The sequence below is a fragment of the Aethalodelphis obliquidens genome, unplaced genomic scaffold (genome assembly GCF_003676395.1).
Source record: "Aethalodelphis obliquidens isolate GAN/ISIS:26980383/991018 unplaced genomic scaffold, ASM367639v1 scaffold32, whole genome shotgun sequence".
In the NCBI taxonomy this organism is placed as follows: Eukaryota; Metazoa; Chordata; class Mammalia; order Artiodactyla; family Delphinidae; genus Aethalodelphis; species Aethalodelphis obliquidens.
This window is the reverse complement of record NW_020837976.1, coordinates 6,233,529-6,260,335: the sequence shown is the minus strand read 5'-3', so window position 1 is coordinate 6,260,335 and position 26,807 is coordinate 6,233,529. Positions and strand designations below refer to the sequence as shown.

General features: G+C 38.7%; 1 long non-coding RNA gene across 2 annotated transcripts in view; it reads left to right on the top strand.

The window, feature by feature from the left end:
- The first annotated feature begins 455 nt into the window (after nt 1-455).
- The window catches only part of LOC113631318 (uncharacterized), a 110,150-nt gene continuing 83,798 nt past the window's right edge, over nt 456-26,807 (top strand). For both annotated transcript variants that reach the window (XR_003437260.1, XR_003437261.1), the window contains exon 1: nt 456-567. This is a non-coding gene — a long non-coding RNA (uncharacterized LOC113631318). The remainder of the gene's footprint in view (nt 568-26,807) is intronic.

Below are 26,807 nucleotides of genomic sequence, written 5' to 3'. Positions count from 1 at the left end.
GTCACAACCTACTAACCTATAGATTTCTCCTTCAGGTGTTTCTAGAACACTTGGGGAAGAATCTGAGACAGGGCAGAGGTGAAGAAGAGAAGGTGACTTAGGAGACAAATGCCGGAGATCACCACTCCCTGGACCAGGAGTGGGTGGCACCAGAGCCCAAGGGCTGGGAGGGAGGGCGAGTGGCCAGCAGAGGTAAGGCCAGAGAGTGACAGCCAGAGAGCGACAAAGGCGGAGACGGGGAGGCCGGCAGGCGGGCGCGCGGCTGGGGGGAGTGAGGGGTTGGTGGGGGAACCGGGGGGCGGAGCCGCGGGGCGGGGCGGCGGCGGGAGCGGGAGCGGCCGGGAGCCCAGGCGGCGACGCAGCCCCAGTCGGACGGGCGAGGGCGAGGGCGAGCGCCGGGCTCAGCGCCGCTCCAGCTCCGGCACCGCGCTCCTGCCCACCGCGCGGCCCGCGGCGGGCGGAGTCCGCGAGAGTTTGCCCCGGAGCTCGGGGAAGTTTCCCGCCGAAGCTCCGCTCCCGTGAAAGCAGTCCCTGCCGGCACCCTCAGCTCCCCTAGCCGCTCGCCAGGTAACCGCCGGGGGTCGGGGCGTGGGGGAGGGGGTCCGGGATTGGAGGGGCCGAGATTGCGGGGGCGCCGCTTGCACCCTCGGTAGGAGAGGGGTCTGGGTGGGCGGGGAAGCGCACCCTCACCTTTCCAGGTACTCCATCTCTGATGACTGCAGAAGGCATCTTCTCTTTCTACCCTAATCCCCTCCCCCCCCATTTGAACCCACGCCCGTTCACTTTATTGATTGTGCTGAGGGGAAAGGGGGTCCGGGAGATGGAGGGGGTGCGAAGACTTGGAGAGGGGAGGCGGAGGAGGACGGGTGCCTGAACTCGGGAGCTACCTGTGCTGGATTCCTGAGCCCCGGCGGGGCGGGTCACCCTGCACCCCAGGATTCTGGTGCCAGCCCCCACTCGGGGCAAGCCAGCCGAGGTTGGAAAGAAGACATCAGGAGGAACGGTCTTGAGTTTCTGATGGCGGTTTATCCGGTCCTCCAGCGTGTTTGGCAGAAAGATGAGCATCTCGGCTGTGATGCCCCTTTTTGCATCGGTCCCAAACTCCGAGACCTCGCAGAGGCTCTTGCTGAGGCTGCGGGCCACGTGGAGGGAAGTGCGGAGACTCGGAGCCCAGGTTCCATCCGGGCCGGGCAAAGGGGTTGGGGGTGCCCTGGGGAGGGGCCCGAGGTGGGTGGGAGAGAGTAGGAACTGCGTGGTTGCTTTGTTGCCGCAGCTGTTACTTTCACACGGTTACCTGCTCCCGCTTCTGCCCCGTTTCAACATCCTGCCTATCAGCGTGTTTCTGTTAGGAGGCTAAAAGGTGTTATGTTTGATGTCTGTCAGCAGTTATTTCCAACTAAGTTCACAGGAGCGATGCTGGAGCGGCCGCTGGTTCTCCCTCCTCTTCCTGCAGGTCCACCCCCAACTCCCTCGCATCAGCAAACCTGTCCTGAACAGTTCCCAGGGTTTTCAAAGGGATAGGAAGTAAATCATACAGAGTGTGTGCTTGTGTGACTTTTCCCCCATTATGTTATCACGAGCAAATCAAAACACTGTGGATGTTTAATAGGACTCTCCTTTAGCAGTTTTTGTAGTAATTAAGAGTATTATTTACCAGTATTTATTTTTCTTTAGTTTAAGCCCAAACATTGCGTTAACCTCTCTGTATACAGTTTTATCTGTGTTTGTCACTATTCCATTGGGTTTAAAGGACGTGGACTTATTTTAGACTGACATATATATACACACCAAAATACAGTGTGACTGTAGTTAATATTTATCTGTCTTCCTAGTTCGGTGGCCTGGCACCTGCCAGTTCCAGTACATAATTATAGTACAATATGCCTGTCTACCAAATTGAGAATAAGGAGATTGTCATTGCCTTTCATGGGCGAGAGTACCCTGGACTACCAGATTTTATGATTGCTCAGAGGGTTTTTAAGGCTTCAATCAGCATGAATCTGATACACAGAACAAAATTACAGTTCTTCCCCATGTATCCAAAAAAGGATACAATACCCGGGCACTGGTAGTTGACTCATTATTGAGGAAAAATTTAAGTCCTCTCATCACACAGAAAACATTTTGATTGAATATAGTCAATAAGAAATAGCACACATTGAATGACTTGAGAAAACAAGAGGAATTTTCCTCTGGCCTCATTTGGGTTTTATCTCTTTTATTACAGTAGCATCCTCCAGAAAATGAGCCTTGCAGATAGTTGTTGGTCTGTAGTGACTACAACACCATATTTTTTAATACAGAGGCTTGCTGACAGTCCAAAAACATAAATGTTTTAAACCATTACCAACCATCTGTTCTCTCCCACTCAAAGCATAATGTTTTATTTTCACAGGTATCAAGACATACATCCTCACTTTAGACATTTCCATGAACATCCCAAAAGCTGTAATGGTATCTGATCTTGACCCAAGTTCAGCAACTGTTGTGTTTGGTTTATTACACTATAAGCTCCTCTCCTTTTATTTTCAATGAAAGAAGAAATCAAAAAAGTTTTAAAGCCTTTGGCCAAGGCTGGTGTATACTCCATTGAAATCTGATTGCTCTTTTTTTCCCCCACCTTTTTGTTACCAGAGAGAAGCTGAGAGTTAGTGCAGCTGCAGGCTCCTCCTGATGGCATTCTTTCCCTTTCTTCCTGGTCACAAGGGTAGCATTTGGTGCTCTGAAGCAGTGCATGAAACAGCCCCGTGACTCCAGAAAATTAGTGTGGTTTGCAGAAGAATGTAACATCTTCCCAGGAAGAATTGACAAAATGGGAGACTAACAATATTCTAACCCCCAAATTAAGTAGACCTAAGACATACACATTCTTTCCCGCACAAATATTCGGTATGCGTAATATAGGGTATTATATAAGATACGAGTAAAATGTCTATCTACATAGTATCTTTATATTTGTGTTTGGGAATCTAGATGAATTTGTATATAATCGGCAGATAGACACACACCCTTCATTTTGTTCATGTTGTCATTAAAGCAAGATTTGAGGTTTTGAGTCCTCCCCCCATCCAGAATGCTTTCCCATTTGGGAATGTCTGCTTTATCTGGAACTGCAATGTTAGGATATTTTTATCACTTAAAATTAAGTCACATAATAAAAATATTTTTCCTTCAGTGTGGCCAGAACGTTGGGAAATTCTTTTTACTCAAATCTGGGTGTCCCAAAGCACTTCCGTATTTTTAAGGAAAAAGATATTGGCAATCTTGCTCACACTTTGCAAATAATGGATATGTACTTGAAGATTATCACGAACCAAAGAAAGGTGGGGCTTCTGTCTTCTTACCTGTTACACTGCTCTATACTGCCCTTGCCTTGAAGGCACAAGGGTCTCCTTACTTGCTGCCAGGATAGCATTGAAAAGAATGAACCCAAGCTATAGATAATTTTGAAAGTAAAGTTGCATTTTAAAATATGGTCTAATTTAAACCTTTGGAAAACCATAAGGATGCAATTTTTCTGTGTACTAAAAACGAATTATTGAGGGGAGACAGTTTCATCAAGTATAGGAAGCACTCTGAATTATTCATGTTAATGAGAGGAATAGAGGCAAAGATAATCCAAAATCATGGTTATTTACGAAGTCATTTGTGTTTGTCTTTGGAATGTATTACACGTTTGATTTGAAAACGATTTTCATTGTTATTGTGGGCAAGTTGCCTTTCTAATTATTTTGTTTTGTTTAGGTTAATTTTTAAATGAGCTTGCATATCTCAAACACCAAAACTGATTTATGGGGAGGTGGGGCATGTGGGCAGCCTGCCCAGAAACGAGCTGGGTGACAGAAATGAGCAAACCTGGTATGAAAACTTTGAAGTAAATTATATATAACTCCCAGAGAGGTAATCAAGACTGGATTCTATACCTACTTAATGAATTTAAGGATTAGATGTGTTCCTGGAAAAATAAAAGTCCTTCGATCAAAATTGGAGAAATTCAGTCCCACTTTGTATATAACAGAGGTGATTAATATGTTTTTGAAAAGATGATAGTGTGGGGTGCTTCTGAAAACCAAATAGGAATATTCTAACTTTTAAGTCTTTTTTTGTTTGTTTGTTTTTGTCTTATTAAATGGAAGTTTTTAAGCATGAGGTTTTCCTAAAGCATACACATGTGTATGTGTTAAAGTGATAACTCCTAAGCCTTATTTCTATATGTATGTTTCTAAAACGAAAACAGCAAGTTGCCATCAGAATAAGGGGTTTGGTCCATTTGCTCTCCGCACCTAGGCTCCAAATCAAGTTTTATCAAAAAGAAGCTCTCAAGTATCTATTGTTACCAAGGACCTGGTTAGATAAAGTAGCTGAAGTTCAGCAAGACTGCCAACTTAACAGATTTCTATTGTGTTTTTCAAAAGCTCCAGGGCAAAATTCGTTGTCGATGAAATAGTTACTTGGACAAGAAGTTGATTCACAGCATAGCACTTGTTCTTGAACACCTTGTCTGCGGTCAGTGTTCAGTTGTGTATAGATTTTGTTGAATTGTTATTTCTGTGGACTATTAGAATTTAGAAGACCTCTGTGGAGAAGGTTAGAGCTACCAAAAATATATGATTGGAAAGGCAGAGAGATAAAATCATTTTTATTTCAAGAATTCAAAGCAAAAAAGAAAACTGTGACTTTTACGACAGGGAGCAGAATGGTGCTAGAAAAGTAGATGTCCCCTTCAGATTGGTGACTGTTCTCATAATAAATGTGCTCATTCCATAAAGTGTAGGGGGACTTATTTTTTGAGGAAACATTTTTGTAGTTTTATAAGACATGGCATTTTTAAAAGACTTGACTAGACTGAGTACTTAAAAAATATATTGTGGTTGGAAATATAATTGCTACCCACAGGATATATTTTATATACATTTATTAAAGGAATCAGTTTCTTCTGATCAGCGCCTAAGTCTTAGAATCAAAATTATGCATTTTGTGATAGAGCTGGAAAGGACCTTAAAAGTAAGTTATTCCAATGCCCTTATTTTACAGTTAAGGAAATGGGGGCCCACAGTGATCCCAGTGAGCTGCTAAAGGTCACACCGGTGGTTAGTGGCAGAGTAGATACTAGAAACCTGATCTGTGCGACTCCTTATGCAGCTCCCTTGACTTAAGTTGGGTAGCTGGATGGGGGAGTTAACTCCTTCTAGCCATGATGGTATGAGCTGTACACGATAGTCATGAAATGAAGTGGTGCAGAGGTACACGCAGGAGGCTTGTGGTTTTCCTGTCTTCTGTCATTCGCTGTGGACCAAACTGTGGTTCTCAACCCTCTTAGACTCTGTCCTCTTCTTAATAACAAATATTTTGTGTCACCCCCTTAGTATCTTGAAATGTAATTAATCAATAATATAATCACTGAATATATCTGTCATGAAAAGGAACAGTAGAATAAAATTAATTTTTAGTACAATGTGCATTTCACTATGCTAATGTTTGGGGGTGACTTCACTGGAACACATAGTAAAGAAGTCAGGGGCTTCCCTGGTGGCGCAGTGGTTGGGAGTCCGCCTGTCAGTGTGGGGGACGCGGGTTCGTGCCCCGGTCCGGGAGGATCCCACATGCCGCGGATGCGGCTGGGCCCGTGAGCCATGGCCGCTGAGCCTGCGCGTCCGGAGCCTGTGCTCCGCGGCGGGAGGGGCCGTGACAGTGGGAGCCCCGCGTACCGCAAAAAAAAAAAAAAAAAAAAAAGTCAGAAGCTTGCTGTGTGTACATACTCTATAACAAATAAAATTGGATTTAAGACAGGAACGTCAGAAGACATTCCATATAGGAAGTACAGGAAAATGAAAGGAGAATAGACTAAAAGTAGTATTAGGATAATTACAAACCAGACATTTGTATTTGGAAAGAAGGAAATGATGGTAATCATTGTAGGGAAGATATGCCAAAGTCAAGTTATAGAAAGGCGGAGTGGAGAGAACGTGGAAATATGATATTTTGCAAATGAGAGAGTAAATACTATGAATATAGTCTCACCAAAATCCCCAAACTGCTTTATGCATTTCCTGTTGTTACTAGTGTGAATTCTACTTCAAGGGACTCTGCAGGCTACCCACCATATCATCAATAATAACAAATAAAATGTTTCCATGGTGGAACTTACTGACAGTGCTGATGCTGCCTTTTCCAGTTTATTTTCTATTAATGTTGTAGTCTATTAATTCTAGAATTAAGAGAAAAACTATACAAAATCGTTGACTTATTCGCCACAGCAACCTTGTTGTAAACCACTGGACTTTGTGGTGGAAATTCTTAGAAAATGCTTATATGCCAGATTCTACAGGTTGATATTCATTATAGGTTTAGTTCAGGGAACACTGCACGTTGTTTGGGATATTTGGGAAAATTCTTCACCAAAAAAGCCACTAAAAACCAATAGAACTCCCCTCCCTTAATGATTGTGACAAACCTGAACCTCCCCAATCCTTTGCAAAATATTCTCTAGGGGCTGTCTGGCCCTGGTGAGAGTCCGGGCTAGATAAACAAGATTTTTTTTTAAATTCTTATTTATTTATTTTTTATTAAAATATAGTCGATTTACTATGTTGTGGTAGTAATAACCTATAAGGGAAAAGAATCTGAAAAAGAATAGATACAGATAGACAAGATTTTTATGATGACGTGGGTTGTTTTTCATGCCCCTATGCAATCCTTACTTCTTTTAAGTGGGACCATCCCAGTTGTCCGCTGGTCTCTGCATTCAGTGGACCAGTATTACAAATTTCACTGCCCATCAAACTCAAGCTCATGTTCTGATCTTTTTCTCTTTCTCACCTTTATAAAAATTTACTACTTCTTCCTTATTTCTCTTAGGAATCTATCTTTCATGGATGACTATGAGTGTTGACAAACGAATGTGCTGGATAATATTTCAGTTCTTGCAGGCCTTACTTAACCTTGTGCGTATCTCCAGAAAGCATTGAAGGCTTTTGTGTACAGAGACAGTGTATACATGCACACATATGTATGTATATGCATGTATATGTATAGATGTACATGTTTTCTGTGTCTACGTCCATATATACATACATAATCTCAGGCACCGAAAAAACAGGAAAAGGAGGCATCAATTGAGATTATATCGTCAATGCCCTTGAAATAGGCTTATGCAAAGAACTGCACGGGTCCAATACTGGAAGTTGCACCATGAAACGTAATGCTGTGAAGTATGTTCTTAGCAGAGGCCAAAATCTGTTACGGATGCAAATAAACTGTTGTATTAGAATGTTTTTGTGTTACTTGAATTAAGTGTGTCCTGTGCTGGCATATGGGAGTTGGAGGGGGAGAGGTATAGACAACTCTGTTGTCTGTCTCAGATGTATATAGTCTGTGCGCTGTTGCCACACTAAAAACACACCAACATGTCTTCTCTTTGCATAATATATAGTATTTGCAGAGGGATTAGAGGGTTTTGAAGATTGCCCATATACACAACCTATATATGGGCAAGAGAGTATATAGAGTATAGGATCCCAGAAGCAAGGAGGAAATTGAGAGCGAAACTCAAATTTTCTTACTTATAATGGTTTGTTTACTAGACCATAATGTAAGACCTGCTCTTGGGAACTGAGTTATTATAAAATATCATTTCAGTATTAGCTGCAGCAAGCATCTTGAATTTACTAAATTGTAAGGAAGATTTTTTTTCTTAGATTACTTTCCACAGTGGGTCCACCTAAGATGTCTTTTATAACATCATATGACTTACTCTTTTTTCTTATTCTTTTTAAAGAAAGAAGCTTTTTAATGTAAACTCTTTTTAAAATTTTATTTATTTATTTATTTAATTTTTGACTGCGTTGGGTCTTCGTTGCTGTGCGTGGGCTCTCTCTAGTTGCAGCGAGCGGGGGCTGCCCTTCCTTGCGGTGCGTGGGCTTCTTATTGTGGCGGCTTCTCTTGTTGTGGAGCATGGGCTCTAGGCTCATGGGCTTCAGTAGTTGTGCGTGCGCATGTATGGGAATAACCAATTGCTTTGACATAATCATAAGGTTCTCTACATAGAAGAACATGTTTTACCCAATCAAGAGAGGCAGGTTTTCATACAAAAAGGATGCAGCAATTGTACAGAACACAATTTGATCTATGATTGTTTTGTTGTATATTGTTCATTCTTACTGGACGCTTCTTGGTCAATTGAATGGCCCAGCATTCAACCTCAGACTGACCCCAAACTTGATTTGGTCCACTTTTGTTACAATTTCTAATAAGAGTCTAGTGGAGCAATGGGAATTGAGGGAAGATAATATTGAGGGTGTTGGATTGTGGAGGTGATAAGGAAAATAAGGAGCTTCTTTCATTTGAGCAGCACAAAGATCTATATAGGCAGTGAAATTTTATTGGAATATCTGCCTTTTCTTGTTACGCTTTTTACTCTTGCATGGAATAGAGGCAAAGATTGTGAAAGTAAAGCCCTTCTTCCTCTTTGTACCGTTAACAATGCTGCACAAGAGAAAACCTTCTTTGTCAGAATAAACAGATATGAGACATTCCAGTCATAGTGCCTCCTTTTTCCATAGGACCTCAATACTCCCCTAAACTGAAATCCAAAACACTAAAGAATGTAGGTATGAAAGGGAAAAATACACCCAGTTAGTGTAGTAATGTAGTAAAAGAAATGTCAGAAGCTTCTATTGGATACACATGAAAATGGAGAACGGAATAAGACAACTTTGTCAATTCAAATGAAGAACGTAAGTCTTACTACTGCATTAGTTTCAGGAGCGAGAAGCTCAAAGCTCACTTAGCTTTGTGATCGTTTCTGTTGTCTTTTTTGTCACCAAGGGGGTTAGAGCTGTGATCCAAAGTTACAGGTTACTTTAAGCAAATACCGTCTGTGAAGACTTAGATAAAATGATGACGTTGATCGTACACTTTCAAAAAGAAGTTTCAAAATTAAAATGTGGACACAAATTTTTAGAAACATATCTCTAAATAAATTTGGTTTTTCCACAGCACCCTTGGACAGTAGATTAGAATGAGGGTAGTTTCCTCCCTCCCCCCCAAAATCAATTTTCTCAACGTATTAAAATATGCTGAGGTGTTAGTGACATTATTGGACTAAAAGTAGTAACTACCAACACTCTTTTACCTTCTAATATTTGCACTTTATTTTCAATTAGGAATTTTTACCATCAGAGGATGAGATTCTATCCCTGTGACAGGGTTGGCATTCAGCTGGGTGCACTGATGTGGTCTTACTGGTTATTTGTGGCTGGAGCCCAAGTTGTACAGATTATTAAATATTTTAAATATTAATTCTGTACTTACATGATCACTTTTGTGACTTCAATATGGATAGATACATAGCTCTCACTTGCTAAATGTGTGTGTGTATATATATATATATGTATGTATATCTCACTTGCTAAAATGTCTAGCAAGATCATATTTTCAGATTTTGCAGATCAGGAAATTATAACAGCATTTAGAATAGAAATGGATTTGCAAATTACTGAACTCTCAATTAGCAGAGGTTGTTCTTCTAGTACCTTAGAACTTTGGTTCACTTTGACTTTTCCCAACATACGTACACTACATACTGTCCAATAAGATTCCTTGAAATTACTGGTGTATGTTTTATTCAGAGCACTCTACACAACATGATTATGGCTCAGAAAGTCTCTCTAAATTCTCCACTTGTAGATCCAGCTCTGTGCTTGGTATTTGTTCTTGTCAGTCTTAAACATCAAATGAAACATGTCAAAATCAAACTTGTGATCTCTGCCCATCTCACCTCAACCTCCAGGATTCCCCAGCTCCCAATCCGGATTTTATCTTTGACATTCCCTCTCCATCCACCGCATATCAAAGCCCTCACCCCGTCACTGATGTTACCCGTCTACCTTAGGGCATCCCCCGAGTCTCAACTTTCACCATCCATTGTATGAGGGCTACTACAGGGCTTTTATAACTCGTCCTCTGGCATCTGATTGTTGCTCCCCCTCCAAATCCATCCTCCAATAAGGTGAGAGGAGCCTTTTCAAAATGCAAATATGACAACTATCACCCCTTCAGCTACACATGCCACTTAAATGGATTACCGCTGCTTTAAGATAAAGACCAAAACTGTGCACCTGATTTTTTGAAACCCAGCAAGGCTCCTCCAGTCTCATCTCTTTTGGTAGCTCCAGTCCTTCCTTCTACTTCAGCTGCCTGGCTTTCTTCCAGTTGCTCTGACTCTCCCGGCTCTCTCCCATCCTCACACCTGTAAACACAGGTACCCAAACATTGCCTAGTGAACTCTTAGTTAAACCTCAGATATCAACCCAAATGTCACTTCCTCAAATGAGCCATGTTGTCCCCCTAGACTGAGCCAAATTCCCTTATAATACACACACACACACACACATCTTTGTATGCATACATGTATCTGTACTTGTGTATCTATATCCCTCATCACAGCTAGTTGCAGATTCACATTTATTTGTGTAACTGTTTAATTAATCCTAAGGGAGGGACCTGTGTAGTTTTCTTGGTCCTTATATTCCTGGAAGATACCATAGTGCCCACTCAGAGTGGGGGTGTAATAAGTATTTGTTGAATAAATGTTGATTTGGGCATCCTGTCTTTAACCCCGAATGTGCACACGCATACACATATACTACACACAAACACACACATCCACCCACACATTCTAAGATAAATAAATAAATAAATAAATAAATACATACATACATTACTTGGAAGTTACAAGGCTCCATTTTTTACTTTCTTTGTGACCTCTCCAAATATCACACTCCTGTTTCTTCAGTTTCTCTTCCCTATCAGTGATTCATTCAGAGGTGACTTCAGCAGTGCTACATTTGCTTAGAGAGTGAGGTTGGTCTATTGAAATTTTTACCAAAAAAAAAAAAAAAAGGCCAGGCATTTCTTTACATTATTTCCTCTGACATGTGAAATCACTTGATAAATTCAGGAATCTTAAAAGGCTTTACTATATCAGGGACTTATGCTCTGCTGTTTGTGCATATTTTGGCATTAGTCAGTGATCTAAGATTATACTACATTGGAGAAAAAAAAAAGAAAATCCATTAGAAGTTTTCTATTTGTATGATTTCCATATAGAGATAAAAGAAATGAAGGAGAACAAATTAAAATAAGAATAAATAGATGAATTTGAAAGAGTAACATAAAAATCTATGTTATAAATGAAAAGTCTATAGTTTTAAGAATTGCACAAAGGCTTCAAACTATGGCTAAAAAAGTTGAGGAAGCAACCTATCATACTGACTGGCACTTACTATGTTCTAGGCACTATTCTAATTATTTGTTCCTAAATTCAAATTACTGCATTAAAATTGAGTTAGTCTCCTTTTTATTTAAAGCCTTCGTGGTTGAACTAGTGTAGGGGAGAATCTGCTAAGCCTGGCACATTTTGTGCCAGAAAACAAGGAATTGTTCAAAAGGTGGTGGAGACCCATCAGAAGGACGTAAGAGCCAGATTTCAGGAATACCCACTGACTCAACTTGGGATCATTTGAACATAAAAAGTAATAATGTATGTTATGGATTACAGCACGTTAATAAAAAGAGCATCCATGAGCCCACAGTGTGTGTAGTATGCAGACGGGGGCAGGTAGAAGGAAAAGCTCTGTTTCACTGAAGAGTACAAGCAAATGAATAAAAGAAAGGATAGAATTATAAAGTCACTTTGTGTGACTACTATTACAAAGGATAATCCACCACTGGGTGAATGGTTGATGGGGACAGGATAGTCACACTAACTCTACCTGTCAGCCCACAGATTGCCTATTAGTTACAAAGAGGGGAAGTCCCTTTACAGGACAATATCTGGCACCAGCATAACCAAGCGACCACACTTGCCGTCACCGACAGTGGACAAACTGACATTGTGTACCTCTTGATACACACGTGAAGTAGGACAATCCCCTCTGAAGTTATTTTGCCAGAAATGATTCTCCTGAATCTAATCTTGAGGAAACAATCAGACAGATCCATATTGGTAGATATTCTTCAATATAACTCACCTGGACACTTCAAAAATGTCAATGTCACTAAAAAAAATCCTGGAAAACTGTTCAGTATTAAAAGACTAGAAGGAATGGCAACTAACTGAAAGATATACTTCCTGATTAGATTCTGGATGAGAAAAAAAAAACTATAAAGGATAATATTGGGACAATTGGAAGGACTCTGGGCTATAAGATCATGTACAGCATTACACCCACGTTAAATTTTCTAATCATATTGGAGTCATGTAGGAGAATGTGTTTTGGGAGAGACGATATACTTAAAAGTATTTAGAGATGAAGTCTCAGAATCTCTGCCATTTTCTTTCACATGGTTTGGCAAAAAAAAAAAATTTTTTTTAATATGGGAAAGAGAAAAAAGAAAATGTGGCAAAATGTTAACACTTGTTTAATCTAGATAAAGATTGTATAATATTACTGCTAATTTTCTGTAGATGTTTTCCAAAATAAAAATTGGGTAAAGTATTCTGTGATTTCAAACTAACTATCCAACAGTTGCAATCATTGTCACATTGTATTGAAGTGAGCTTGTGCGCTTGAAAGTGGTTTCATTGGTCAATTAGTAAAGTGTCCTCTCCAGAGTATCTAAATATCTTCAGCCAGCATTCCATAATACTCACTAATTTATATTTAAACACTTAAGAAAAAGTCATCCTTAAAAATTATGTTGTAGGCAGTAGAGGAGACAATACCTCATAGGGTACTGTCAGTAAATATTAGATGAAGTAATATTTTCCCCGTTGTTCAGTTATATATGAGAACTTTTCAACATGTGAAATTTTATAGGGAAATTAGGCAACTTGGCAATATGTTTTTTCTTCTTCCATGTCTTTGCTTAACATTTGATGCTTGCCTATAAAACAAAGTGTAAGATTACTGATGATTTTCACAGAAAGATCCACAACATAGCAGAATGCAGTGTGCAGTGTAGAATAGATCTGGCCAAGGCTCCAATGAGATTTAGGATCCAGTGTGATTCTCAACTGTACATCATCTAGAAGGCAGGCAAGCAGTATCAGTACTTGTATATTAGAAACACGTACTTAAAAGCCTAATACCGTAGATTTACAAATATCAGAAAACAGAGCTCTCTCTTAGGTCAAAAGTGAGAGTCGATTCCATATGAAGCACAAAGTGAAAGAGATTAAATTTTTAAAAAGTTACAAGATTTGTAATAAAAAATTATCTCGTTGGAAAAATTTCAACTTCAAAATAAGTATTTAAAATATTCCTTCTACCATTTAAGTGTATGATGTAGTATTTGCAGTCAGGTCCCTGTAAGAATACTTTGCATGAATACTTTTCTGATAACATTTAGGGCTGCTTCGATATGTACCTTTCACTTATCCAGAACAAGGGGAGCAGTGCTTCTCGATATATGCTCGATATATGATAAAAAAAGAACTTCTAGATCTTCTTGTATCTTAAGATACAATAAACCAAAGGTAAGATTATTAATAGAACTCTTTCCCCTTATTTTCATATGTTAGTTCATAAATTATTATAAATTATAATAAGAGAAGAGGTTTGAGTTTTTGAGAAATCTGAAGGAACCAGTTTCTTGATACTGCCAGGTTATACTGTCTTGAGGCTAAATTTCGCTATGTTCGGAAGTTAAACTTCATCTTCAGCTTATATTAAGACAGACAAGTAGTTTAAACTTGGAATTGTTTTTAATAAGGGAAAAATAGTAAATTATTATGGGGAGAGAGTTGGTTCTTAAAAAAGTCTTGATTATCTTCAGATAAAGGTAATAATAGCTTTAGTTCTTATACCCATTGTCCCACCACACACACCTCCACCCCAAGCCACTCATATACATGTCAGTACTTATACAATGGATACCCATACTACTGTAAGGGGGACAGAATTTTAAGACGTGAGAACTGGGTAAAATTGAATTTTGTGATCTCATTAATATATTTTAATATATTGTTAATATATTTTTATTTCATATTTAAAAAAAATTTCTAAGACCATGAACAACATAAGTTAAAAGTTTGAATATATAGCAATAGGAGAAGTGAACTTTCATATAGAATTTGGGTTTAAAAGTGAATAGCTATGTGAACAATTTGTGTAGGTAATTATTAGCTGGAAGCTGTTTGTACTCTAAGTTTATTGAATATACACATATGATAATAAGACTTTGCTCAAATAGAACCTTTTGATAATAAATACATGTGAAAGGTTGTGCCGTGGGGAATAATTCTCGATATTATAAGTATATTGAATTCCCTGCACACAGAATGCAGAACCCTCGACCAAGTATGTAACTATTTTTCATTCATGAAAAATAGGTCATTTTACCTAAACTCTCAGAAAGGATCAGTGTAACAAACAATGGAAAATGGTGTTGTTCTATTTATACATATATTCCAAACAGCAATCACAGAAGAAATAGCAAAGTGGAGCCCTATATCCTGTCACCAGTAGTGAGCTAAACTACGCTGAAAATCAGTTATCAGAAACAAATAAATACCTAATCATTACCTGAGAAGTCTTCCCTGTCATTGTGTATTGGAATCCCTGATTGTTTGCTTTTGTAGGATCTACTCACCTGCTTAGAAAAAGTACTTTAGCAGTAAAATAAAATATAGAAGAGCTGAGTTCTTTTTATGAACCTTGTACATTTATAACACTTCATGGAACTGTACACTCCCCCATGAGTTTTACTGTATGCTAACAAAAATGAAATGAAGTAGCCTTCCAGTTCCCTTCCCTCATTAAGATTTTTTGTGACATTTTTATTATTATGCCCTATTACCTATTTCCATATTTAAATGAAATCAGTGCTCAGAATCAGTCCTTTCATGCCTGTTTCCTTTTCTGCGCTACCCTGACTTATTTCGTGGATTGCCAGATTTCACTATCAAGGAGTTTATTCTAGGAGGGCTCGTGTGCACTATACTTCCTGAATTTTTTCTTTCCTGATCCTCATTCCCCACCCCCTTTTCCCTTGCCCAGCACGGATGTCTTTCGTCCATAATCCATTTTCTGATTTGCTTTTCATTTTTCAAGGGGGCTGGCAATGTGGACTGGCAGGAGCTGGTGTAGTGGGCAGTCTGCAGCTCTAGTATGGGTCTTGTCTAGAATACCATCTCTCACCATGCTTGTTCTACTTACCCTCGAGTTTAAACAGTCAAGCCCCTAACTCAGTGTTGTGATTTAGCAATCAATCATGGCTTTCCTCCCATTGTCTTCAGTGGTACACTCAGCTGGGAGACCAGTCCATAGCTAGTAAAATTAGAAGGTGGGTGTGTTATTTCCTCCAGCCTACCATCCCCAGTCATTCTGACTTTGAGTAGGGAAGTTTCACATTCCCTAGAACCTACTTGTACCCTCAATGTCACTGTGCCAATCTAAGGTTGGGGACAGCCTGTTGGGACTATGACATTATTTTTAGGAAAGTTTATAACCACCTCAAGGTTTGAGAGCATATGTGAATTCTCATCATCCTCTCGTTTCTCTCTAGATTTACAGAATTTAGCAGATATGCCGTGCAGTTAGTGGTTTGAAGTTGTGGTTCTTTCCTTGTTTAATTGAAGATGGAGTACTTTTTCACTAGTTTTTAATAGAGTTTATTTTTTAGAGCAGTTTTAGGTTCACAGAAATATTGAGTAGAAGATACGGAGATTTCTCATATACCCTCTGCCCTCCCACCCCCCAGCCTTCCTTGTTATCAACTTCCTCCACCAGAGTGGTACACTTGTTACAACCGATGAACCTACTTTGACACATCAACATCACCTAAAGTCCATAGTTTACATTATGGTTTACTCTTGTCCTGTGTATTCTGTGGGTTTGGACAGATTTTAAATGACATGTATCCACCATTATAGTATCATACGGAGTGATTTCACTGCACTGGTGAAGGACATACCTCCCTCTCCTCCAACCCCTATCAACCATAGATCTTTTTACTTGTCTCAATACTTATATCTTTCAACAATGTCAGGGCTTCCCTGGTGGCTCAGTTGTTGGGAGTCTGCCTGCCGATGCAGGGGACGCAGGTTCATTCCCCGGTCTGGGAGGATCCCACATGCCGCAGAGCTGCTGGTCCTGTGCTCCACAGTGGGAGAGACCACAGCAGTGAGAGGCCCACATACTGCAAAAAAAAAAAAAAAAAAAACAATGTCACAAAATTGAAATATTACAGAATGTAGCTTTTTCACATTAGCTTCTTCCACTTAGTAACATGCATGTAAGTTTCCTCCATGTCTTTTCATGGCTTGATAGTTCATGTCTTTTCAGCCCTGAATAATGTTCCAGTGTCTGGGTGTACTACAGTTTATTTAGCCATTCACCTGGTGAAGAACATCTTGGTTGCTTCCAAATTTTGGCAGCTATGAATAAACCTGCTTGAAACATCCATGGGAACGTTTTTATGTAGACATTAAGTTTTCAGTTCCTTTGGGTAAATGCCAAGGAGCATGATTGCTAGGTTGTATGTAAGGGTATATGTAGTTTTGTAAGAAACTATCAAACTGCCTTCTGAAGTGATGGTATCATTTTGCATTCCTGCCAGCAGTGAAGAATACCTGTTGCTCCACATTCTCACCAGCCTTTGGTGTTGTCAATGTTCTGCACTTTAGCCATTCTGATAGGTGTATAGTGGTACCTCATTGTTTTAATCTGCATTTCCCTGATGACATATGATGTGGAGCATCTTTTCATATGCTTATTTGCCATCTGTATGTCTCCTTTGTTGAGGTGCCTGTTAAGATCTTCAGCCCTTTTTTTTTTTTTTTTTTTTGGTACACGGGCCTCTCACTGTTGTGGCCTCTCCCATTGCGGAGCACAGGCTCCGGACGCACAGGCTCAGCGGCCATGGCTCATGGGCCCAGCCGCTCCGCGTCTTTGGCCCATTTTTTAATTGAGCTGTTTGCTCTCTTATTGTTGAGTTTTAAGAATTCTTTGTATATTTTAGATAATAGTCTTTTATCAGATATATATTTTTTGAAAATATTTTATCCCAGTCTGTGACTTGTCTTTTCAGTCTCATGACAGTGTCATTTGCAGAGGAAAATTTTGTAATTTTAATGAAATCCAGCTTATTGATCCTTTCTTTCATGAATCATACCTTTTGTGTTGGATCTAAAAGCCATCACCAAACTGAAGGTCACCTAGATTTTCTCAAGTTGTCTTCTAGGAGTTTTATAGTTTTACATTTTACATTTAAGTCTGTGATCCATTTTGAGTTAACTTTTGTGAGGGGAGTAATTTCTGCATCTAGATTAATTTTTTTGCATGTCGATGTTCAGTTTATTCCAGCACCATTTGTTGAAGAGACTGTCTTTGCTTCATTGTATTTCCTCTGCTTCTTTGTCAAAGAACAGTTGACTGTATTAATGGGGGTCTACTTCTGGGCTTTCTATTTTATTCCATTCACCAATTTAAAAAAATTTTTTTTCACCAATACCACAATGTCTTGATTACTGTATCTTTATATTATATTATGTCTTGAAGTTGGGTAATGTCACAGTTCTCCAACTTTGTTCTTCAATATTGTGTTAACTATTCTGGGTCTTTTGCCTCTCCATATAAACTTTAGAATGAGTTTGTTGATATCCGCAACAAAATAACTCGCTGGGATTTTAATTGGAATTGCATTAATCCATAGGCAAGTTGAGAAGAACTGACATCTTGGCAGTGTTGAGTCTTCCTATCCATGGACATGGGCTATCTCTCCATTTATTTAGTTCTTTATATTCTTTCATCAGAATTTTGCAGTTTTCTTCATATGCATCTTGCACGTGTTTTGTTACCTAAGTATTTAATTGGGGGGTGCTAATGTAAATTGTATTCTGTTTTTAATTTCAAAGTCTGTTTTCTCATTGCTGATATATAGTACAGCAATTGACTTTAGTATATTAACCTTGTATCCAACGACCTTACTATAATCACTTATTAATTCCAGGAGAGTTTTTTGGCAGTTCTTTCAGATTTTCTACATACACAATCATGTCATCTGTGAATAATGATGATTTTACTTCTTCCTTCCTAATCTGTATACCTTTTATTTCCTTTCCTTGTCTTACTGCGTTAACCAGGACTTCCAGTATGATGTTGAAAAGCAGTGGTGAAAGGAGACATCCTTGCCTTGTTCCTGATCTTACTGGGAAAGCTTCAAGTTTCTAACTTATGTTAGCCATAGGTCTTGTGTATATTTCTTTATCAAGTTGAGGAAGTTCTTTATTCCTAGTTTACTGAGAATTTTTCATCATGAATGAGTGTTGGAGTTTGCCAGATGCTTTTTCTGCATCTGTTGGTATGCTCTTGTGATATTTCTTTTTCTGTCTGTTTATATGATAGGTTGCATTAATTGATTTTTGAATGTTGAATCAGCCTTACATACATGGGATGCATCCACTTGTCATGGAATATAATTCTTTTTATACATTGTTGGATATGATTTGCTAATATTTTGTTGAATATTTTCACATCTATGTTCATGAGAGATATTGGTCTGTAATTTTTTTGTAATGTCTTTGTTTAGTTTTGGTATTAGGTTAGTACTGACCTCAAAGACTGAGTAAGAGATTATTTCCTCTGCTTCTATCTTCTGAAAGATAATGTAGAGAACTGGTATAATTTTTTCCTTTAATGTTTCGTAGAATTCACCAGTGAACCCATCTGAACCTGGTACTTTCTGTTTTGTAAGGTTATTAATTATTAATGCAATTTCTTTCCTGGATATAGACCTATTCATATGTCTATTTCTTCTTGTGTGAATTTTGACAGATTCTGTCTTTCAAAGAATTGGTCCATTTCCTCTAAGTTATCAAATTTGTAGGCATATAGCTGTTCATAAGATTCCTTCATTATCCTTTGACTTTCCATGGAATAGGTACTGTTGTCCCCTCTTTTATTTCCAGTAATAGCAATATGTGTCCTCTCTTTTTTTCTTGATTAGTCTGGCTAGGGACTTATTGCTTTTATTAGTTTTTTCAAAGAACCAGCTGTGGTTTTGTTGATTTTCTATCTTGATTTCTTGTTTTCAATTTCAATTCTAATTTTTATTATCTCTCTTCTGCTTACCCTGGAATTTATTTGTTCTTCTTTTTCTAGTTTCTTAAGGTAGGAGCTTAGACAATTGATTTTAGATAAAATATGCATTCAATGCTATAAATTCCCCTCCTCTCACAAATATTGATATTATGATTTCATTTTCATTTAGTTCAAAATATTTTAAAATTACTTGAGATTTCTTCTTTGACACATGTGTTATTTACAGGTGTGTTGTTCAGTTTCCAAGTATTTCAGGATTTTCCAGATATCTTTCTGTTGTTGATTTCTGATTTGATTTCATTGTGATCGGAGAGCAGACATTTTATGATTTCTAGTCTTTTAAACTTTTTAATGCCTGTTTTATGGCATGGAATATTTTCTATCTTGGTAAATGTTTGTGTGAGTTTGAGAAGAGTGTGTATTTTTGCTGTTGTTGGATAAAGTAGTATAGAGGTCCATTATATCCAGTTGATGGATGGTATTGTTGAGTTCAACTATGTCTTACTAATTTTCTGCCTGCTGGATTTGTCCATTTCTGGTAGAGGGGTGTTGAGATCTCCAACTATAATAGCAGATTCATCTGTTTTTGTTACAGTTCTATCAATTTTTGCCTCCCATAGTTTGACACTCTCTTGTTAGACACATACACATTAAGATTTATGTCTTCTTAGAGAACTAACCCCTTTATCATTATGTAATGTTCCTGTCTATCTCTGATAACTTTCCTTGCTGTAAAGTCAAAAACAACCTAATTGAATCCTCTGCTTAAGGTTCCACAAGGCTGCAATTAAGCAGTTGGCTGGACCCCATTTTTCATCTGAAGCCCAGGGTCTCCTTTCAGGCCCGTTGAGTTTATGGGCAGAATTCTGTTCCTTACAGCAATAGGTCTGAGAGCCTCAGCTCTTAGACACCATCCCTCTCCAAAGGAAGTTCACAGCTAGCTTTTTGCCTCTTCAAGGCCAGTAGGAGAGCATCTCTAACGTCAGGGAAGTCCTGGACCCTCTTTTAAGTCAGGTCCACCCAGGATGCTTTTATTTTACTTTATTTTATTTTGGTTATCTTTTTCTTTGTGTACAACATGATGATTTGATGTACATATACATTGTGAGATGATTACCACAATCACATTAATTAGCATATCCATGATCTCACATAGTTACCTGATGTGTGTGGTGAGAATACTAAGACATACTCTTTGCAAATTTCAAGTAAATAGTACAATATTATTAATTATAGTCACCATGCTCTATGTTAGGTCTCTAGAACTTATTTATCTTATAATTGAAGGCTTTTACCCTTTGGCCAGCAACTCCTCATTTCCTCAACTCCCTAGCCCTTTGTAACCACCATTCTATTCTCATTCTCTCTTAAATTCCACATATAAGTGAGATCATACAGTATTTGACTTTCTCTGTCTGGCTTATTTCACTTAGCATGGTATCCTCCAAGTTCATCTATGCTATAGCAAATGGCAGGATTTCCTTCTTTCTCATGGCTAAAGTAATCTCTTGTTTAACTAACTCAAACACAATTGATTAAGGGCATTAATTAATTCTGAAGGGTTTTTTTTTTTACCTTTTTCATATACTATTCATTAAAATCAAATTACAGGTCTTGTCCACACTCAAGAGGAGGGGATCATGTGGGGCCAGGCCTATTAGGGTTCATCTTAGAATTCTATCTGCCACAGAGATCTTGCATATTGACTTGCATATTTAATTTCTTCTCTGGTGCCTTGACTTGGTGTTGTCATAAATACCTAAAATTCAGTATGATCAAAACTGAGCTCTTGATCTTCTTCTTTGAAGACTTCCCCTATCTTGAGTATCATTTCAAAAGTTAAGTTCAAGTTTTTTCACTTCTTTCCATCTCTACAGCTGTTACTCTGATCCAAGTCATCATCATTATCCATATTTGTAGACTACAAGAGCCCCCTTCCTGGTTGATTTCTTTATTTCTCAGATCATGACTCACATGGCAGCAAAAGTGATCTTAAGACATAGATCTAATCCTTTCTCTCCTCTGATTATAAACACTCTATAGTTATCTGTTGCTTTTCAGAATTGCCCTTATGGACCTGATAGGACCTTGCCTATCTTTCCAAGCTCACCTTAGGCCACTTTCTTTTATTCATTGAGTTCCAACCATACTGTCTTCTTTCAGTTCCTAGAACATGTTAAGTTCTTTTCTCTTTCAGAGTATTTTCACATGTGATTCACTCTATGGGGAACTCTCTCCCTTTACCAGCACAATTTGGCATGAGACTAGATCCTTCCTGTCATTCAGATCTGCTTAAACATCACCTCCTCAAGGATGCATTCTCTGACCAACACGTCTAAAGAAGTTCTGCTGGTCCTTATACCAATATTCAATATGTTGACCCTTGCTTTTAGTATTTGTCACACTTCTTAATCATGTTTGTTTTTCTTGCTTTTTCTTGGCTCACTTTTGTGTCCTAGTATCTAAACAGTGCCTATCAAATAACAGATCATCAAAACATATTTCATGAATGACTGAAGTGTTGCTATTATCAAAAAAACGGGCTAGAGTAACTCAAAGAAGTCTTTATGGGAGAAGCTGGCCTTTTTTTAAAAATTGAATATTCAAACCCAAACGCTTACATGGATATATAACTTTTTAAAAAAAAATTATTTATTATTTTTGGCTTCGTTACTCCACGTGGGCTTTCTCTAGTTGCAGCGAGCGGGGGCTACTCTTTGTTGCCATCTGCAGGCTTCTCATTGCGGTGGCTTCTCTTGTTGCGGATCATGGGCTCTAGGCGCTCTGGCTGGACTCCAGGCGCTCTGGCTTCAGTAGTTGTGGCTCGGGGGCTCTAGAGCGCAGGCTCAGCAGTTGTGCAAGGGCTTAGTTGCTCCATGGTATGTAGGATCTTCCCGGCCAGGGATCGAACCCTTGTCCCCTGCATTGGCAGATGGATTCTTAACCACTGCGCCACCAAGGAAGTAGGGTGGAGAGTCAGAAAGGAAGAAAGTCCCAGACAGATGGAGTAAAGAGCAAAAACAAATTGATGGATGTAGAGATTAGCATGGAATGCTCAGGAATCAGTAGACAGAGAGGAGGCTTCACATTGGGGAACAGCAGGAAATTAGGTTGCAAAGGTATAGTTACCACCTTATGAAGAGCCTAGTGGACAGACCTTCCAGTATAGGTTTTTACATGATATTGAATATAGTTTCCTGTGCTATATAGTAGGTCCTCGTTGGTCATCTATTTTATATATACTAATGTGTATATTTTAAGGAAAGGAAAAACATTGAATAAGCAATATTTAAGGAAGATTAGTGAGGCAGCATTATTTGTATTGAATTGAAGAGTTTATCTGGAGATAAGTTGTTTATCCAGAAGTCTTTTTGTTCATATACGCAGCACATATTGATATCCCATTCACTATGTCTAAGGCGGTGTGTTTGGCATGAGGGTACCATGGGTATCACTTCAAAGTTGAGTCCTAAAAAGCAAAGACCAGCTTGAGGTTGGTGGAGGGTCTGAAAAAAAGAAGAAAATATTCATGTGCCCAGGGACAAAAGAGAATGCAGTTAGTTCTTAGGAATTTATATAGTTCAGCCTGCCTTGGGAGTAGAGTTTGAGTAGAGGTATGAGTAATAAAACTAAAAATGTGGTCTAGAGCTAGATAAGGATGGGCGTTTTTAGTCATTACACTTGACCCTTGAACAATAGGAGGGTTAAGGGTGCCAACCCCCGCACAGTCAAAAATCTGCATACTGCCATCTCTGACTCAAAAGTAAAGGAATTGATGAATGATTCACCCAATGGCAGGAAGCTGAAACCATTTGGATAAAATCAGGACTGAAACTCTACTTCTTTTGATTCCACATACTGAGATCTCTAATCAAACAAACTTTCCCCCACACTTTGTTAATTAAGATCTGTAAAATGAAAATACAGGTACTACATTTATTGACAAAAATCTGCTTGTAAATGGACCTGTGCAGTTCACACCTTTGTTGTTCAAGGGTCAATCGTATAAGAAACTTGGGCCTGTTAAAAAGTGTGAGGAGTCTTAGAATATGCAGTCAGCATTTAGAAAAAAGGGACCAGAACAGGTGAGTTATTAGAACTGGAAGCATGGATTAAACTTTCATCTTTGCAGAAATTAGATCATTTCATGGGGGATGGAGCAGAGAAAAGAGAGTAGAACTCGAAGAAAGAAAAAGAGAAGTGGGTGAGATCATTAAAGCTTGAAAAAAGATCACAGTAAGGGCCAGAGATGTGAGACTTTTCACAATGGTCGACAGATCATGGCATGAAGAGGTCAGGAACTCAGAGGATATATTTTGCAGTGGCAAGAAGGCAATAACTTATAACCCTAAAAAAGGCATTTTCTCTGTGGTTGCTTGAATGCCCAGTTAACAGTTAATCAGAATATTTCAGTGTCGATGTACACTTTTGTGAGTTCCTCAGATATGTGGGTAAATAATGTAAAAGTATTTGTCAGTGCTGGAAAATGGAATGTTTTCTTAAGACAAGTAGTCCCTTATAGCTTCCTTGGGTTTTCAGTTTATTTAGTCAGCTCTGAGTTTTGGTAACTAACTAATAAAAAAGTAAATTAGCTTATTTTGAGCAAATTTTAATAAATTTCATAATTTTGGTATCACTCTATTTAAGTTTTATTTGAAGTGTACACTTAAGTTTAGTGGAAATCATGCAATTTAAAGACAGATAAACCTGAGTTTGGATAATGACTCTACCTGTTATGAGTCACGTGAACTTTCATATTTTGGTGTTTACTTTCCTAAATTGTCTCTAGACAGTATCCACATTTTAGAACTTGATATTTTAGTGTTAGGCTTTACCTATCGACTTTCCACCATGATAGAAGAGAATTTAGTCCTTTTTCCTTCATCTTACCACACATATTCATACTTGTCCTTCCCAACCCTTCTGTCCTCCCAATAGGGATAGTATTTTGTTTAGACACATATTCAGTGTCTTTGTCGTCAGGACTATGTAAATGTTAGCCACAGCTTAGCCATGCAGTTTAATCTGTTTTTTTTTTTTTTTCCTTTCCTACATTTTCTGTTTTTCTGAAGTGAATAGTATCTTGCTCTTTCATTTGTTTAATGTTCTAAATTTTTGTCACTGATTCAGGCAAACTCTTCATCATTGTCTAAATATTCTGTCAGGATGTTCAGACAGATCAGCTAGACTACAAGTTTTAGCTTTCTGAAAAGTTTCTCCCATGCCTCTGTCCTGCTCCAGTTTGAACTGCTCACCCTCTAAACCTGTATACAGCTTTCATCTTTTCATTACTGACCAGAAATTTCTCTTATGTCATCCCTTTCCTTTTCTGGGCCTACTGTTTCCTGTATCCTATTTCTTCCTCTTATTTTATACCCTTGGTTTGTGCTTTTTGGGAGGTGAATTTTTTGAAAATTTATCTGAAAAGTTTTTTTTTACCCACACCTTTGATTGACACTTTGATAGAATTTGGTAGAATTTAATGATATTTTAAGTGAAAATAATTTTCCTTGAGAATTTTGAAGTCATTCTAGCTCCATTGCCTTATTCTAGATTCCACTGTTGCTACTGACAAGTCTGATATTATTCTGATTCTTGATCCTCTGGATGTGATCTGGTTGTGATCCATTTGTTTCTCTCTGGCAACACATGGAATCTTTTATTTGTTCCTAGTGTTCTGAAATGTCTATACAATGTCCCTTGGTGTGTTTATTTCATACCCATTGTGCTAAATACTCAGTAATCCCTTTATATCTGGAAACTCATGTCCTTCAGTTCCCTGAGATTTTCTTGAATTGTATCACCAATGATCTCCTTCCTTTTCTCTTCTCAGTTCTTGCTGCCTGGAATTCCTCTATTATTCAGATTTTGAATCTCTTAGATTAATCCTATTTCCTGGATTTTTTTTTCTTGTCCAGTTTTCCATCTTTTTGTTCTTTTGCTTTACCTTCTGAGAAGTCATCTTAATGTATCTTCTGACCTGTATGTTGAGTTTTCAGTTTGGTTATGTTTTTCATTTGCAAGAGTTTTCTTTTTTTTTTTTTTTTGCTCTCTGATTTCCTTTTTTTAAATTAAATATAAGGTCCTGTGCCATTTGATGGAATCAATTTTTCTGTCTCTCTAAAGATGTAAATTATAGTTCTTTAGAATTTTTTTTGTTTGTTTAGTTTAGTTAGTTATTTTCCTATTCTTTGCCCTGCTTCTCTTCAGGTTATCTATTGCTTTCTCTCTTGCCTTCCCTCTTCTGGGGAACCTAGTGTACCTTTCCTGGGTTTTATAACACAGAGCATCTTGCTTCTTGTTAGTATCTATGGAAACTCTTTGATTTCAGCATTCATGATCTTTTAAGTTGGTTACCACTCCTATGCCTGCATTTATCTTCTAAAACTTCATTATTCTTTCTTTCTCTCTCTCTAGTAATCATCTCTTCCCTTATATCTTTGCAAGTTTTTTTCCCTCTAGTGTCTTTGCTTTTGTTTTAAAGGAGAGTGAGGAAGGAATACAGTAAGTCCCCTACATATGAACAAGTTCCATTCCAAGAACGCGCTCATAAGTCCAATTTGTTCATAAGTCCAACAAAATACCTAGGTACCCAACTTACACAATTGGCTATATAGTACTGTACTGTAATAGGTTTATAATACTTTTCACACAAATAATACATAAAAAACAAACAAAAATAAAGAAAACATTTTTAATCTTACAGTCCAGTACCTTGAAAAGTACAGTAATACAGCACAACAGCTGGCATACAGGGGCCGCCATCGAGTGAACAGGCAAGAAGAGTTACTAAGTGGAAGAGGGAGAGGAGGTGGGAGATGGTAGAGCTGAAGGATCGTCAGCAATAGGAGATGGAGGGCAAGCTGCAATTTCACTCACGCCTGACGCTGATGGCACAGGTTCTGGTTCCTTGCTGGGTTCAATTCTATCTACATGCTTGAAAAAGCGATCCAGTGATGTCTGGGTAGTAGCACTTTTTTTCTCATCATAGATGACATGGTAGTGCTGGATTGCATTCTGAGTGGCTGCTGCAACCTTCGTGTATCATTCTACATTTGGGTCCTGTCCTCAAAAACTAACAGTGCCTGCTCAAAGAAAATCCCATTGCCATTTCCTGCGTTGTGAATCTCTTTGGGTTTTCAGTTACTTCTTCCTCTCGTCTCTCTCTGTCCTTTCTCTGGGCCTCCAATTCCATCAGATCTTCATTGGTAAGCTCCTCGTGTTGCACAGCAACAGTACTGTACGATAAAGCACACAAAAGCACAACCACTTGTAGAGGATGGACGCACATGACAATGTACACCAGACACGTGAACTAACTTACACAATTGGACATGCAAATGCACGTTTGCATCTTTCAAAGTTCGCACCTTGAGGGTTTGTATGTAGGGGACTTACATAAGTTCATGAGTTCAGTCTGTCCCTTTACTAGATTTAACTAGACATACTCTTCATTGATTAGTTAACTAAATTAATTTAGATTAACCAGTACAATAATAGCATTAAAAGCATCACTAGGGCTTCCCTGGTGGCTCAGTGGTTGAGAGTCCGCCTGCCGATACAGGAGACACGGGTTCGTGCCCCAGTCCGGGAAGATCCCACATGCCGCAGAGCAGCTAGGCCCGTGAGCCATGGCCGCTGAGCCTGCATGTCCAGAGCCTGTGCTCCACAATGGGAGAGGACACAAGAGTGAGAGACCCGCGTACCGCAAATAAAAAAAAAAAAAACTTCACTAATTATTCATAATTTTGTAGTATCCTT